This window comes from Scyliorhinus torazame, chromosome 14 (assembly GCF_047496885.1).
Source record: "Scyliorhinus torazame isolate Kashiwa2021f chromosome 14, sScyTor2.1, whole genome shotgun sequence".
NCBI classification, from domain to species: Eukaryota; Metazoa; Chordata; class Chondrichthyes; order Carcharhiniformes; family Scyliorhinidae; genus Scyliorhinus; species Scyliorhinus torazame.
In genome coordinates, this window is record NC_092720.1 from 151,390,324 (window position 1) to 151,404,464 (window position 14,141).

At 45.7% G+C, this 14,141-nt stretch overlaps 1 protein-coding gene across 1 annotated transcript in view; it reads right to left on the reverse strand.

The window, feature by feature from the left end:
• The window catches only part of LOC140390089 (tyrosine-protein kinase RYK-like), a 352,210-nt gene that overhangs the window by 8,187 nt on the left and 329,882 nt on the right, over positions 1-14,141 (reverse strand). The window lies entirely within an intron of this gene.

Here is a 14,141-nt window from a genome sequence, read left to right on the forward strand (position 1 = left end):
AGGGAATTCCAGGATCTTGACCAGTGACAGTGAAGGAACAGTGATATATTTCTAAATCACAATGGTGTGCGGCTTAGAGGGGAACTTGCAGGTGAACTGGTGTTCCCATGCGTCTGCTACCCTTGTCTTTCAATGTGGTAGAGCTCGCAGGTTTGTAAGGCACTGTCAAAGAAGCTCTCCATCACACTCCAGCAAACCCCTGATTTGTGCCTTGTAGGTGGTGAACAGGCTTTGGAGACTGAGGAAGTGGGAAACTATCTGCAGGTTTCCAGACTCTGACCTGCTCTTATAGTCATATTTACATGGTTGGCTGGTCCAGTTAAGTTTCTGGTCAATGGTATCTATGTCCTGCTGTATCCTCTGACAATCCTCAACACTATCTGCCACTCCACCAACTTTGGTGTCATCCGCGAACTTACTAATCAGACCAGCTACATTTTTCTCCAAATCATTTATGTATCGTCCAAACAACAGAGGCCCCAGCAGAGATCCCTGTGGAACACCAGTCGTTACAACCTTCCATTCAGAAAAACACCCTTCTACTTTGCCTTCAGTGAACGAGCCAGTTCTGTATCCATCTTACCACCTCACTTCTGATCCCATCTGACTTCATGTGGAGTGAACCAAATTGGCTAAAGACTGGTATCTGTGATGCTGGGGACCTTAGGCAAAAGTGACTGCACTTGACAACAAGGCATCATTTGACTAAGTGAGGCAACAAAGGTCCCTTGCAAAACTGAAGTCAATGGGAATCAAGGGAAAATACTGCCAAAAGCCAGAGTCTTTCCTGGCATAGAATTTACAGTGCAGAAGGAGGCCATTCGGCCCACCGAGTCTGCTCTGGCTCTTAGAAAGAGCACCCAACCCAAGCCCACATCTCCACCCTGTCCCCATAACCCAGTAATCCCACCCAACACTAAGGGCAATTTATCATGGCCAATCCACCTAACCTGCATATCTTTGGACTGTGGGAGGAAACCCACGCACGCACGGGGAGAATGTGCAGACTCCGCACAGCCAGTGACCCAAGCCGGGAATCGAACCTGGGACCCTGGAGCTGTGAAGCAATTGTGCTAACCACTGTGCTACTGTGCTGCCCGAAGGTGGTTGGCATAAAGGAAGGTGGTTGCGGTGGCCACTCATCTCAGTCCCAGGTCATTGCCGCCATGGTTCCTCAGGGCAGTGTTCGAGAGCAAATAATTTCAAACTTTCCTTCAATGACCTTCCCCCAAATGTAAGAAGTGGGGATGTTCAACTGCTTTGTAATTTTATAGACTGTTACCAGGTTACGCTCAGTCCTCTCTTGACTGGATAAAAGTCTCAGCCTGTTTAGTCATTCTGTATAATTGTACTCTCTCAGTTCTGACCACAATTGTCTAAATTTACTGCATTGGAACTATGGACCAATGAGCCTAACGTCGGTAGGAAGGAATTGCTGAAGTCAATTATCAAGGATTTCATCGCACAGTATTTGGAAGGCAGTGGTGTAATCAGACAAAGTCAATATGGATTTACGAAAGGAAAATCATGCTTGACAAATATATTAGACTTCTTTGAAGATGTAACTAGTAGAGTTGACCAGGAAGAACCGATGGATGTGGTTTATTTAGACTTTCAGAAGGCTGAAAGAAGCTGTCTCTCAAATCGACTACAAGTTGCCTGCTATTTCTGTGAGCCAACAGTGAAAACCACTACAAGCTGAAAGAAAAGATAACATCCATCTGAAAGCCTAGATTGGAGAAGAAACAAACTTGAAGATGTCCCTCTCTTGAAGATGTCCCTCTGAAACAAAAGACTCTTATCCTTTTACTTTCATCATTATTGTACACCCCTCTTTCACCTCTGTTTGTCTGTGTATGTGATACACATACACACATATATATATATATGATATATATATAGGCAAGTTAAAGGGAGGGGGGTGGATTACAAAATTAGATAGTAATTAACCAGTTGTAATTGTTGCCTATATAGTTTAATAATAAGTTAATTGTGTTTAAATTTACAAACTTGGTGACTATATGTATTAGGCTGCCGAAGATCTTGGGTATTTTAAAATAAAAGTTAATTTCAACAGTGTTGCAACTCCGGGCCAAGTGGGGCTGGAATTGACCGCGCCCTGGCCCGGGGTGTTGTAACAATTTTGAGTCCATCCACACTGCCTACAATATTGGCGATCATTGTGTCATGGAAAACCTAGCCGAAATCAGGAGGCATGCCTTGAACATAATAAAAATGTAATATAAAGGATCAGGAGGTCATTTGAATGAAAAAATGAAATGAAAATCGCTTATTGTCACAAGTAGGCTTCAAATGAAGTTACTGTGAAAAGCCCCTAGTCGCTTCGAGCCTGATTCGCCATTCAATGAGATCATGGTTGATCTTCAACATAATTTTCCTGGACTACCCTCGATGTTTTTAACATCCAGAAATCTATCAATCTCAAACATATTCAAACGATTGTGCCTCCACAGGCCTCTGGGGGCAGAGAATGCCACAGATTCACCACCCTCTGAGAGTAGAAATTCCTCCTCATCTAGTTTTAAATGGTTATTCTAAGGCTGTGTCCCCTGGTTTGAGACCCCATCCCCAGCCAAGGGAATTATCTTTCCTACACCTACCCTGTCAAGCCCTGTAAAAATTTTGTTTGTTTAAAAGAGATAACTGAGATCACCTCTCAGTCTTCTAAACCTCAGAAAATAAATGAAGGCAGCACAGCAGCACAGTGGTTAGCACTGATGCTTCACAGTACCAGGGTCCCAGGTTCAATTCCTAGCTTGGTCACTGTCTGTGCGGAGTCTGCACGTTCACCCAGTGTCTGCGTGGGTTTTCCTCCGGGTGCTCCGGTTTCCTCCCACAAGTCCCGAATGATGTGCTTATTAGGTGAATTGAACATTCTGAATTCTCCTTCAGTGCACACAAATAGGCACTGGAGTGTGGCAACTAGGAGCTTTTCAGAGTAACTTCATTGCAGTGTTAATGTAAACTTACTTGTGACAATATTAAAGATTATTATAAAGACTGTCTACTTAACAGTTCCTCATTGTGTCTTCTGCAAACTTGGAAATATTACCATCAATCTGCACATCCATAGATTGGTGGCACCGTAGCACAGTGGTTAGCACTGCTGCCTCAGCGCCAGGGACTCGGGTTGAATACCAGACTCGGGTCACTGCCTGTGTGGCGTTTGTACATTCCCCCCGTGTCTGCGTGGGTTTCCTTTGGTTTCCTCCCACAGTCCAAAGACATTCGGGGCAAGTGGATTGGCCATACTAATTGCCCCTTAATGTCCAGGGGTGTGAATGTTAGGTTATGGGGTTGCAGGGATAGGGTGGAACATGGATCGGTGCAGACTCGATGGGCCAAATGGTTTCCTTTTCCACTGTAGGGATTCTAAGATTCTATGAATAGCTGGGACCCAAGCACTTATCCCTACTGACCCCTTGCTCTTCCCGATATATATTAATGACCTAGACTGTGTTGTTCAGGGTAAGATTACAAATGTGAGGTTATCCATTTTGGTAAGAATAACGGCAAAAGGGATTATTATTTAAACGATAAAATATTAAAACATGCTGCTGTGCAGAGAGACCTGGGTGTGCTAGTGCATGAGTCGCAGAAAGTTGGTTTTCAGGTGCAACAGGTGATTAAGAAGGCAAATGGAATTTTGTCCTTCATTGCTAGAGGGATGGAGTTTAAGACTAGGGAGGTTATGCTGCAATTGTATAAGGTGTTAAGTGAGGCCACACCTGGAGTATTGTGTTCAGTTTTGGTCTCCTTACTTGAGAAAGGACGTACTGGCACTGGAGGGTGTGCAGAGGAGATTCACTAGGTTAATCCCAGAGCTGAAGGGGTTGGATTACGAGGAGAGGTTGAGTAGACTGGGACTGTACTCGTTGGAATTTAGAATGATGAGGGGGGATCTTATAGAAACATACAAGATTATGAAGGGAATAGATAGGATAGATGCGGGCAGGTTGTTTCCACTGGCGAGTGAAAGCAGAACTAGGGGGCATAGCCTCAAAATAAGGGGAAGTAGATTTAGGACTGAGTTTAGGAGGAACTTCTTCACCCAAAGGGTTGTGAATCTATGGAATTCCTTGCCCAGTGAAGCAGCAAAGGCTCCTTCATTAAATGTTTTTAAGATAAAGATAGATAGATTTTTGAAGAATAAAGGGATTAAGGGTTATGGTGTTCGGGCCGGAAAGTGGAGCTGAGTCCACAAAAGATCAGCCATGATCTCATTGAATGGCGGAGCAGGCTCGAGGGGCCAGATGGCCTACTCCTGCTCCTAGTTCTTATGTTCTTATGTTCTTATTTCAAAAGTTGCAGGTAATACAAAGGTTGGAAACTTTCTCAACTGTTGATGAGGATGGTCTTGAATTTCAAAAGGACATCGATATATTGATGGATTGGGTTCAATGCAGAGATGTGTGAGGTGATTCGTTTTGTCAGGAAGAACATGGAGAGACAGCATAAAATAAATGGAGAGACTCTAAAGGAGGTGCAGGTACGGAGGGATCTCAGTCTATAGGTACAAAGTCATTGAACGTGGCAGGATATGTTAAGCGAGCAGTTAATAAAAGATGCAGCATCTTAAGCTTTATTAAGAGGGGCATTGAGTACCTTGAGTAAGGAGGTCACAATGAACTTGTATAAGACACTAGTGAGGCTTCATCTGGAGACTGAGTCCCATTCTGGGTGCCATACTTGAGGAAAGATGTAAAGGCTTTGGAATGAATACAGAGGAGATTCACAAGAATGATTCCCGGGATAAAGAACTGCAGTTGTGAGGATAGATTGGAAAGACTGGGGCTGTTTGTGATAGTGATGTTTAAGGGGCATCTTGACAAGTACATGAATAGGATGGGAATAGAGGGATACGGGGCCCGGAAGTGTAGAAGATTTTAGTTTAGACGGGCAGCATGGTTGACGCAAGCTTGGAGGGCCTGTTCCTGTGCTGTATTTTCTTTTGTTCACCTTGGAGAAAAGGAGGATGAGAGGAGATTGTATAAAGGGATGCAAGATCCTGAGGGCTATGGGACAGGGTAAATAGCAAGAAACTGTTTCCGCTCAAGAGAGCATCAAGAATTAGAGGGCACAGCACAATTAGGGAAGCACAAGTGGATAGCACTGTGGCTTCACAGCGTCAGGGTCCCAGGTTCGATTCCCCACTTGTTCACTGTCTGTGCGGAGTCTGCACGTTCTCGTGTCTGCGTGGGTTTCCTCCGGGTGCTCCGGTTTCTTCCCACAGTCGAAAGACGTGCAGGTTAGGTGGATTGGATTGGTCATGATTACTGCCCTTAGTGACCAAAAAGGTTAGGAAGGGTTATGGAGATAGTGGCTTAACTGGGTCGGTGGAGACTCGATGGGCTGAATGGCCTCCTTCTGCATTGTATATTTTATGTACTGGTCTATGTACTTCAAAATAATTAGCAAAAGGTTGTAAAAGTGATAACAGGAAAGCATTTTTCATCCAGAGTGTGTTTGGAATCTAGAACAAACTGGCTGAGGTAGGTTTAATCGAGGTATTCAAAATGGAATTGGATTGCTATCTGAAAAAAGAATGTGCAAGGTTATGGGGATAAGGCAGGGGACGGGGGAATAGGTAGAATGGTCTTTCAGAAAGCCAGTGTTGACTTGATGGGCCAAATGGCTTCCTTCTGCACTGTAAAGATTCTGTGATTCCCCATTAACCACAGCCTGCCATCCTGGAAATAACCCATTTATACCTACTCTGTTTCTGGCCATTGACCAATTCCCAATCCATGCCACACAAAAGGTTGCTGCATAAGATCAAGATGCATGGCATTAAGGGGAAAGTAATAGCATGGATAGAGGATTGGTTAATTAATAGAAAGCAAAGAGTGGGGATTAATGGGTGTTTCTCTGGTTTTCAATCAGTAGCTAGTGGTGTCCCTCAGGGATCAGTGTTGGGCCCACAATAGTTCACAATTTATATGGATGATTTGGAGTTGGGGACCAAGGGCAATGTGTCCAAGTTTGCAGACGGCACGAAGATGAGAGGTAAAGCAAAAAGTACAGAGGATACTGGAAGTCTGCAGAGGGATTTGGATAGGCTAAGTGAATGGGCTAAGGTCTGGCAGATGGAATACAATGTTGACAAATGTGAGGTTATCCATTTTGGTAGGAATAACAGCAAAAGGGATTATTATTTAAATGATAAAATATTAAAACATGCTGCTGTGCAGAGAGGCCTGGGTGTGCTAGTGCATGAGTCGCAAAAAGTTGGTTTTCAGGTGCAACAGGTGATTAAGAAGGCAAATGGAATTTTGTCCTTCATTGCTAGAGGGATGAAGTTTAAGACTAGGGAGGTTCTGCTGCAATTGTATAAGGTGTTAGTGAGGCCACACCTGGAGTATTGTGTTCAGTTTTGGTCTCCTTACTTGAGAAAGGACGTACTGGCACTGGAGGGTGTGCAGAGGAGATTCACTAGGTTAATCCCAGAGCTGAAGGGGTTGGATTACGAGGAGAGGTTGAGTAGACTGGGACTGTACTCGTTGGAATTTAGAAAGATGAGGGGGGATCTTATGGAAACATATAAGATTATGAAGGGAATAGATAGGATAGATGCGGGCAGGTTGTTTCCACTGGCGGGTGAAAGCAGATTTAGGGGCATAGCCTCAAAATAAGGGGAAGTAGATTTAGGACTGAGTTTAGGAGGAACTTCTTCACCCAAATGGTTGTGAATCTATGGAATTCCTTGCCCAGTGAAGCAGTAGAGGCTCCTTCATTAAATGTTTTTAAGATAAAGATAGATAGTTTTTTGAAGAATAAAGGGATTAAGGGTTATGGTGTTCGGGCCGGAAAGTGGAGCTGAGTCCACAAAAGATCAGCCATGATCTCATTGAATGGCGGAGCAGGCTCGAGGGGCCAGATGACCTACCCCTGCTCCTAGTTCTCATGTTCTAATGTTCTTTGTTCCTGATGTCAGACTAAAGGGTCTGGAGATCCCAGTTTTCTCTCTCCCTCCTTTCTGAAATAGTGGGGTTATATAACCATTCCAAAGTCTGCAGAGTTTTGAAAGATGATCATTTCTGCGTGCACTACGTCAACAGCCACCTCCTTTAACATTTTAAAGTTACTGGGCCAAAACATTACCCCCAGGGAAAGGAAAAAAAATCACCAAACATTTTTCAACAAAACAATATTATTCAGTTTAAAATTAAGTGAATTAAAAACAACAGAACATTAACAGCCACTATTAAATTGAAGACTCGGACTGATTTCAGTACCGATAGCAACCTGTCCATGATTTGCGTGTCAGCCTCACATGATTTCAATCTTGTGTTTAACATGATAATTATCAAATCTTGATAATTCATTGCTTAATATTCCTCCGACTTCAAATCAAATAAATACTTGGCAAAAACAACAATGATAAAAAACAAAGGATTTAGAATTACAAGAAGAAAAAAATGAAATGTTATGCTGGAATTACCAAAAAAAAAATAGCTACTTGACCTGGCTGCTGAGGGTTAACCTCCAATGATGCAGTTACAGTATAAATTTCTCCCATGCCCTCTTGGAGCAGCATCAGGAGGAGCCCAGCTCCCAATGCCCATTTGCTGATTACCATGTTGAGTACAGCGGATGTGCCTTGCCACCACTGCTGGTGCCCCTCTCATGCAGTATGAATGAAGTTATCCCTGGAACAAAAAACTTGTATGAGGAACAGTTCAGGACTCTGGGTCTGTACTCGTTGGAGTTGCGAAGGATGAGGGGGGATCTTATTGAAACTTACAGGATACTGTCAGGCCTGGATAGAGTGGAAGTGGAGAGGATGTTTCCACTTGTAGGAAAAACTAGAAGCAGAGGACACCATCTCAGACTAAAGGGACGATCCTTTAAAACAGAGATTAGGAGGAATTTCTTCAGCCAGAGGGTGGTGAACCTGTGGAACTCTTTGTCTGTGGAGGCCAAATCACTGAGTGTCTTTAAGACAGAGATAGATAGGTTCTTGTTTAATACTCCCAGGTGCAAGGGTACGTGATGTCTCGGATCGTGTTTTCCGGGTCCTTAAGGGGGAGGGGGAGCAGCCCCAAGTCGTGGTCCACATTGGCACAAACGACATAGGTAGGAAAGGGGATAAGGATGTCAGGCAGGCTTTCAGGGAGCTAGGATGGAAGCTGAGAACTAGAACAAACAGAGTTGTTATCTCTGGGTTGTTGCCCGTGCCACGTGATAGTGAGATGAGGAATAGGGAGAGAGAGCAATTAAACACGTGGCTACAGGGATGGTGCAGGCGGGAGGGATTCAGATTTCTGGATAACTGGGGCTCTTTCTGGGGAAGGTGGGACCTCTACAGACAGGATGGTCTACATCTGAACCTGCGGGGCACAAATATCCTGGGGGGGAGATTTGTTAGTGCTCTTTGGGGGGGTTTAAACTAATGCAGCAGGGGCATGGGAACCTGGATTGTAGTTTTAGGGTCAGGGAGAATGAGAGTATAGAGGTCAGGAGCTCAGATTTGACATCGCAGGAGGGGGCCAGTGTTCAGGTAGGTGGTTTGAAGTGTGTCTACTTCAATGCCAGGAGTATACGAAATAAGGTAGGGGAACTGGCAGCATGGGTTGGTACCTGGGACTTCTATGTTGTGGCCATTTCGGAGACATGGATAGAGCAGGGACAGGAATGGATGTTGCAGGTTCCGGGGTTTAGGTGTTTTAGTAAGCTCAGAGAAGGAGGCAAAAGAGGGGGAGGTGTGGCGCTGCTAGTGAAGAGCAGTATTACGGTGGCGGAGAGGATGCTAGATGGGGACTCATCTTCCGAGGTAGTATGGGCTGAGGTTAGAAACAGGAAAGGAGAGGTCACCCTGTTGGGAGTTTTCTATAGGCCTCCAAATAGTTCTAGGGATGTAGAGGAAAGGATGGCGAGGATGATCCTGGATAAGAGCGAAAGTAACAGGGTAGTTATTATGGGAGACTTTAACTTTCCAAATATTGACTGGAAAAGATATAGTTCGAGTACATTAGATGGGTCGTTTTTTGTACAGTGTGTGCAGGAGGGTTTCCTGACACAGTTTGTTGACAGGCCAACAAGAGGCGAGGCCACATTGGATTTGGTTTTGGGTAATGAACCAGGCCAGGTGTTGGATTTGGAGGTAGGTGAGCACTTTGGGGACAGTGACCACAATTCGGTGACGTTTACGTTAAGGATGGAAAGGGATAAGTATACACCACAGGGCAAGAGTTATAGCTGGGGGAAGGGAAATTATGATGCCATTAGACGCGACTTGGGGGGGATAAGGTGGAGAAGTAGGCTGCAAGTGTTGGACACACTGGATAAGTGGAGCTTGTTCAAGGATCAGCTACTGCGTGTTCTTGATAAGTATGTACCGGTCAGGCAGGGAGGAAGGTGCCGAGCGAGGGAACCGTGGTTTACCAAAGAAGTGGAATCTCTTGTTAAGAGGAAGAAGGAGGCCTATGTGAAGATGAGGTGTGAAGTTTCAGTTGGGGCGATGGATAGTTACAAGGTAGTGAGGAAGGATCTAAAGAGAGAGCTAAGACGAGCAAGGAGGGGACATGAGAAGTATTTGGCAGGAAGGATCAAGGAAAACCCAAAAGCTTTCTATAGGTATGTCAGGAATAAGCGAATGACTAGGGACAGAGTAGGACCAGTCAAGGACAGGGATGGGAAGTTGTGTGTAGAGTCTGAAGAGATAGGCGAGATACTAAATGAATATTTTTCGTCAGTATTCACTCAGGAAAAAGATAATGTTGTGGAGGAGAATGCTGAGATCCAGGTAAATAGATTAGATGGCATTGAGGTACGTAGGGAAGAGGTGTTGGCAATTCTGGACAGGCTGAAAATAGATAAGTCCCCGGGACCTGATGGGATTTATCCTAGGATTCTCTGGGAGGCCAGGGAAGAGATTGCTGGACCATTGGCTTTGATTTTTATGTCATCATTGGATACAGGAATAGTGCCAGAAGACTGGAGGATAGCAAATGTGGTCCCTTTGTTCAAAAAGGGGAGCAGAAAAAACCCCGGCAACTATAGACCGGTGAGCCTCACGTCTGTAGTGGGTAAAGTCTTGGAGGGGATTATAAGAGACAAGATTTATAATCATCTAGATAGGAATAATATGATCAGGGATAGTCAGCATGGCTTTGTGAAGGGTAGGTCATGCCTCACAAACCTTATCGAGTTCTTTGAGAAGGTGACTGAACAGGTAGACGAGGGTAGAGCAGTTGATGTGGTGTATATGGATTTCAGCAAAGCGTTTGATAAGGTTCCCCACGGTAGGCTATTGCAGAAAATACGGAGGCTGGGGATTGAGGGTGATTTAGAGATGTGGATCAGAAATTGGCTAGCTGAAAGAAGACAGAGGGTGGTGGTTGATGGGAAATGTTCAGAATGGAGTTCAGTTACAAGTGGAGTACCACAAGGATCTGTTCTGGGGCCGTTGCTGTTTGTCATTTTTATCAATGACCTAGAGGAAGGCGCAGAAGGGTGGGTGAGTAAATTTGCAGACGATACTAAAGTCGGTGGTGTTGTCGATAGTGTGGAAGGAAGTAGCAGGTTACAGAGGGATATAGATAAGCTGCAGTGCTGGGCTGAGAGGTGGCAAATGGAGTTTAATGTAGAGAAGTGTGAGGTGATTCACTTTGGAAGGAAAAACAGGAATGGGGAATATTTGGCTAATGGAAAAGTTCTTGAAAGTGTGGATGAGCAGAGGGATCTAGGTGTCCATGTACATAGATCCCTGAAAGTTGCCACCCAGGTTGATAGGGTGGTGAAGAAGGCCTATGGAGTGTTGGCCTTTATTGGTAGAGGGATTGAGTTCCGGAGTCAGGAGGTCATGTTGCAGCTGTACAGAACTCTGGTACGGCCGCATTTGGAGTATTGCGTACAGTTCTGGTCACCGCATTATAGGAAGGACGTGGAGGCTTTGGAACGGGTGCAGAGGAGATTTACCAGGATGTTGCCTGGTATGGAGGGAAAATCTTATGAGGAAAGGCTGATGGACTTGAGGTTGTTTTCGTTAGAGAGAAGAAGGTTAAGAGGAGACTTAATAGAGGCATACAAAATGATCAGAAGGTTAGATAGGGTGGACAGTGAGAGCCTTCTCCCGCGGATGGAAATGGCTAGCACGAGGGGACATAGCCTTAAACTGAGGGGTAATAGATATAGGACAGAGGTCAGGGGTAGGTTCTTTACACAAAGAGTAGTGAGGCCGTGGAATGCCCTACCTGCTACAGTGGTGAACTCGCCAACATTGAGGGCATTTAAAAGTTTATTGGATAAACATATGGATGATAATGGTATAGTGTAGGTTAGATGGCTTTTGTTTCGGTGCAACATCGTGGGCCGAAGGGCCTGTACTGCGCTGTATTGTTCTATGTTCTATGTTCTAAGGGGATCAGGGGTTATGGGGAGAAGGCAGAAGAATAGGGATGAGAAAAATATCAGCCATGATTGAATAGCGGAGCAGATTCGACGGATGGAGTGGCCTAATTCATCTCCTATGTCTTATGGTCTTATAGTATAATTGCCTTCCTCTCAGTCTGACTCATGGATCACTCTACTGTGAGGGTAATAAACTGGCAAATAGCTTAAGTTTGTTACTGTTGTCTTATTTGTGTTATTTATCAATAACCTTTTTTACGCAATGACTTATATTTTTGTTGCTGCTGTTCAACAATTGAGGTAAATTGCAACCTTTTGAAACTTTGAAAAATTTGAACACAAGGTACAAAACAAAAAGACTGGACACTTCACAAATAGACTGCCTGGACACTTCACAAATAGAAAGCTTAATGATGGGGACTAAAATTCAACACAGGTGCCCCCCCGGCATCCTATGTATTCTGAATGGAGAAGCAGCGAAAGCCGGAGTCAGAATTTGAGGCGTCGCCCCTCCACTAACACATTCTCTTTCTTCCAAGTTGCTTCAGCAATCATAGGACCCTTCCACCCCATTTCCTTTCTGGGTCTCTGTTTTTCTTAGGCTGCTGCATGGCCTGGATTTTGGGCAGGGCCCAACCTGGACAACTCAATAGTCAACAATATACTGTTGACTTCCTCTTCATTGCTGTTGACAAGAGCTGGAGATGACAGGCAGAGGTGGTTAGTGGGGTCCTGCGCTCACCTCCATTTCTGGGCTCTTGCCCAAATCGCCCCCACCTCTCGCCATCTGCCAAAATATGAAGGCAGAATCCACAATAATACAGCTACTGATCACTGCTGCTTTACTTGTAAAAACATGCATGAATAATTGCTTTGCTCAAATCCAAGTTTACCTTTTCTATGAAGCTGTGATTCTGAACATGGATTTCCTACAACACTCGCTGTCACCCCACCCATCCTCCTGCACACACTCTCGCTCTCCTCTATGATCCTTCGCTCACTCCGCTACATGGCCTGAGGTCTTCTGTGTCCCCCACTCCTCTTACCGGTGGGTACTCTAAACGTTCCACTGCTTTCTCCTCTGTCCTCTGCCTCACCTGCTACTGGGCTGGGGTCCGTGACCTCACTCACTCCTGGTACTCACCACAGCCACCAGACCCTTACCTCAAGTGTTCAGTGCTTATCCCCCGCTGGGCGTTTCTCCCCGCTCGGCATTCCTCCCGCTCAGCGTTTTCCACTCACTCAGTGTTGTTTCCCCACTGAGTGCAATTCTCCTTCTCGGTGCGTTTCCCCTGCCCCGTGCTGTTCCCCCAGCCCGCTGCTGTTCCCCCAGCCCGCTGCTGTTCCCCCAGCCCGCTGCTGTTCCCTCGCTCGATGCGTATCTCCCGTTCGGCGCTTTCCCTCACCTAGTGCTGTTCCCCTGGTGGGTGCATTTCTCCCACTGGATGTTGAGCCCCCGCCCGGTGCTTTCCCCCCCCCGGCCGGTGCCGTTCCCCCCACCCGGTGCTGTTCCGCCCGCCCGGTGCTTTCCCCTTGCATGCCGCTAGCCACTTTTCCCCCCTTGTGCTATCTACCCGCTTTCCGTTTTTCTCCCTCGTGCTTCCCCCCCCCCCCCCGCTTGTCGTTTCACCTTTGCTGCTTTCCCCACCCCAGTGTGCTTTTCCCCCTTTCCACTTTCTCCTTGTGCTTTTCCCTTTGCCACTTTCCCCCTTTGCGCTTTTTCCCCTTGCTACTCCCCCCCCCCCCCCCCGTGTGCTTTTCCCCCTTGCCACATTTCCCCCTTGCCACTTTCCCCCCTGTTTGCCGCTTTTCTCCCTCGGGTCTGCTCTGCCATTCAATCATGGCTGATATTTTTCTCATCCCCATTCTCCTGCCTTCTCCCCATAACCCCTAATCCCCTTATTGATCAAGAACCTATCAATCTCTGTTTTCAAGACACTCAGTGATTTGGCCTCAACAGCCGTCTGCGGCAAAGAGTTCCACAGATTCACCACCCTCTGGCTGAAGAAATTCCTCCTCATCTCTGTTTGAAAGGATCGTCACTTTAGTCTGAGATTGTGTCCTCTGCTTCTATTTTTTCCTACAAGTGGAAACATCCTCTCCACGTCAACTCTGTCCAGGTCTTGCAGTGTCCTGTAAGTTTCAATAAGATCCCCCTCATCCTTCTAAACTCCAACGAGTACAGACCCAGAGTCCTCAACTGTTCCTCATACGACAATTTGTTCATTCCGGGGATCATTCTTGTGAATCTCCTCTGGACCCTTTCCAAGGCCAGCACATCTTTCCTTCTATATGGATCCAAAAATGCTCACAATACTCCAAATGGGGTGTGACCAGAGCCTTATACAGCCTCAGAACTACATCCTTGATCTTGTATTCTAGCCCTGTCGACATGACTGTTAATATTGCATTTGCCTTCTTAACTGCTGACTGACGTTAACTTCAAGAGAATCGTGAGCAAGGACTCTCAAGTCCCTTTGTGCTTCTGATTTCCGAAGCATTTCCCCATTTAGAAATGGTCTATGTCTAAATTCCTCCTTCCAAAGTGCATAACCTCACACTTTTCCACATTGTATTTCATTTGCCACTTCATCGCCCACTCTCCTAGCCTGTCCAAGTCCTACTGCAGCCCCCCTGCCTCCTCAATACTACCTGTCCCTCTACAGATCTTTGTATCATCTGCAAACTTAGCAACAATGCCTTCAGTTCCTTCCTCCAGATCATTAATGTATATTGTGAAAAGTTGTGGTGCCAGCACCGACCCCTGA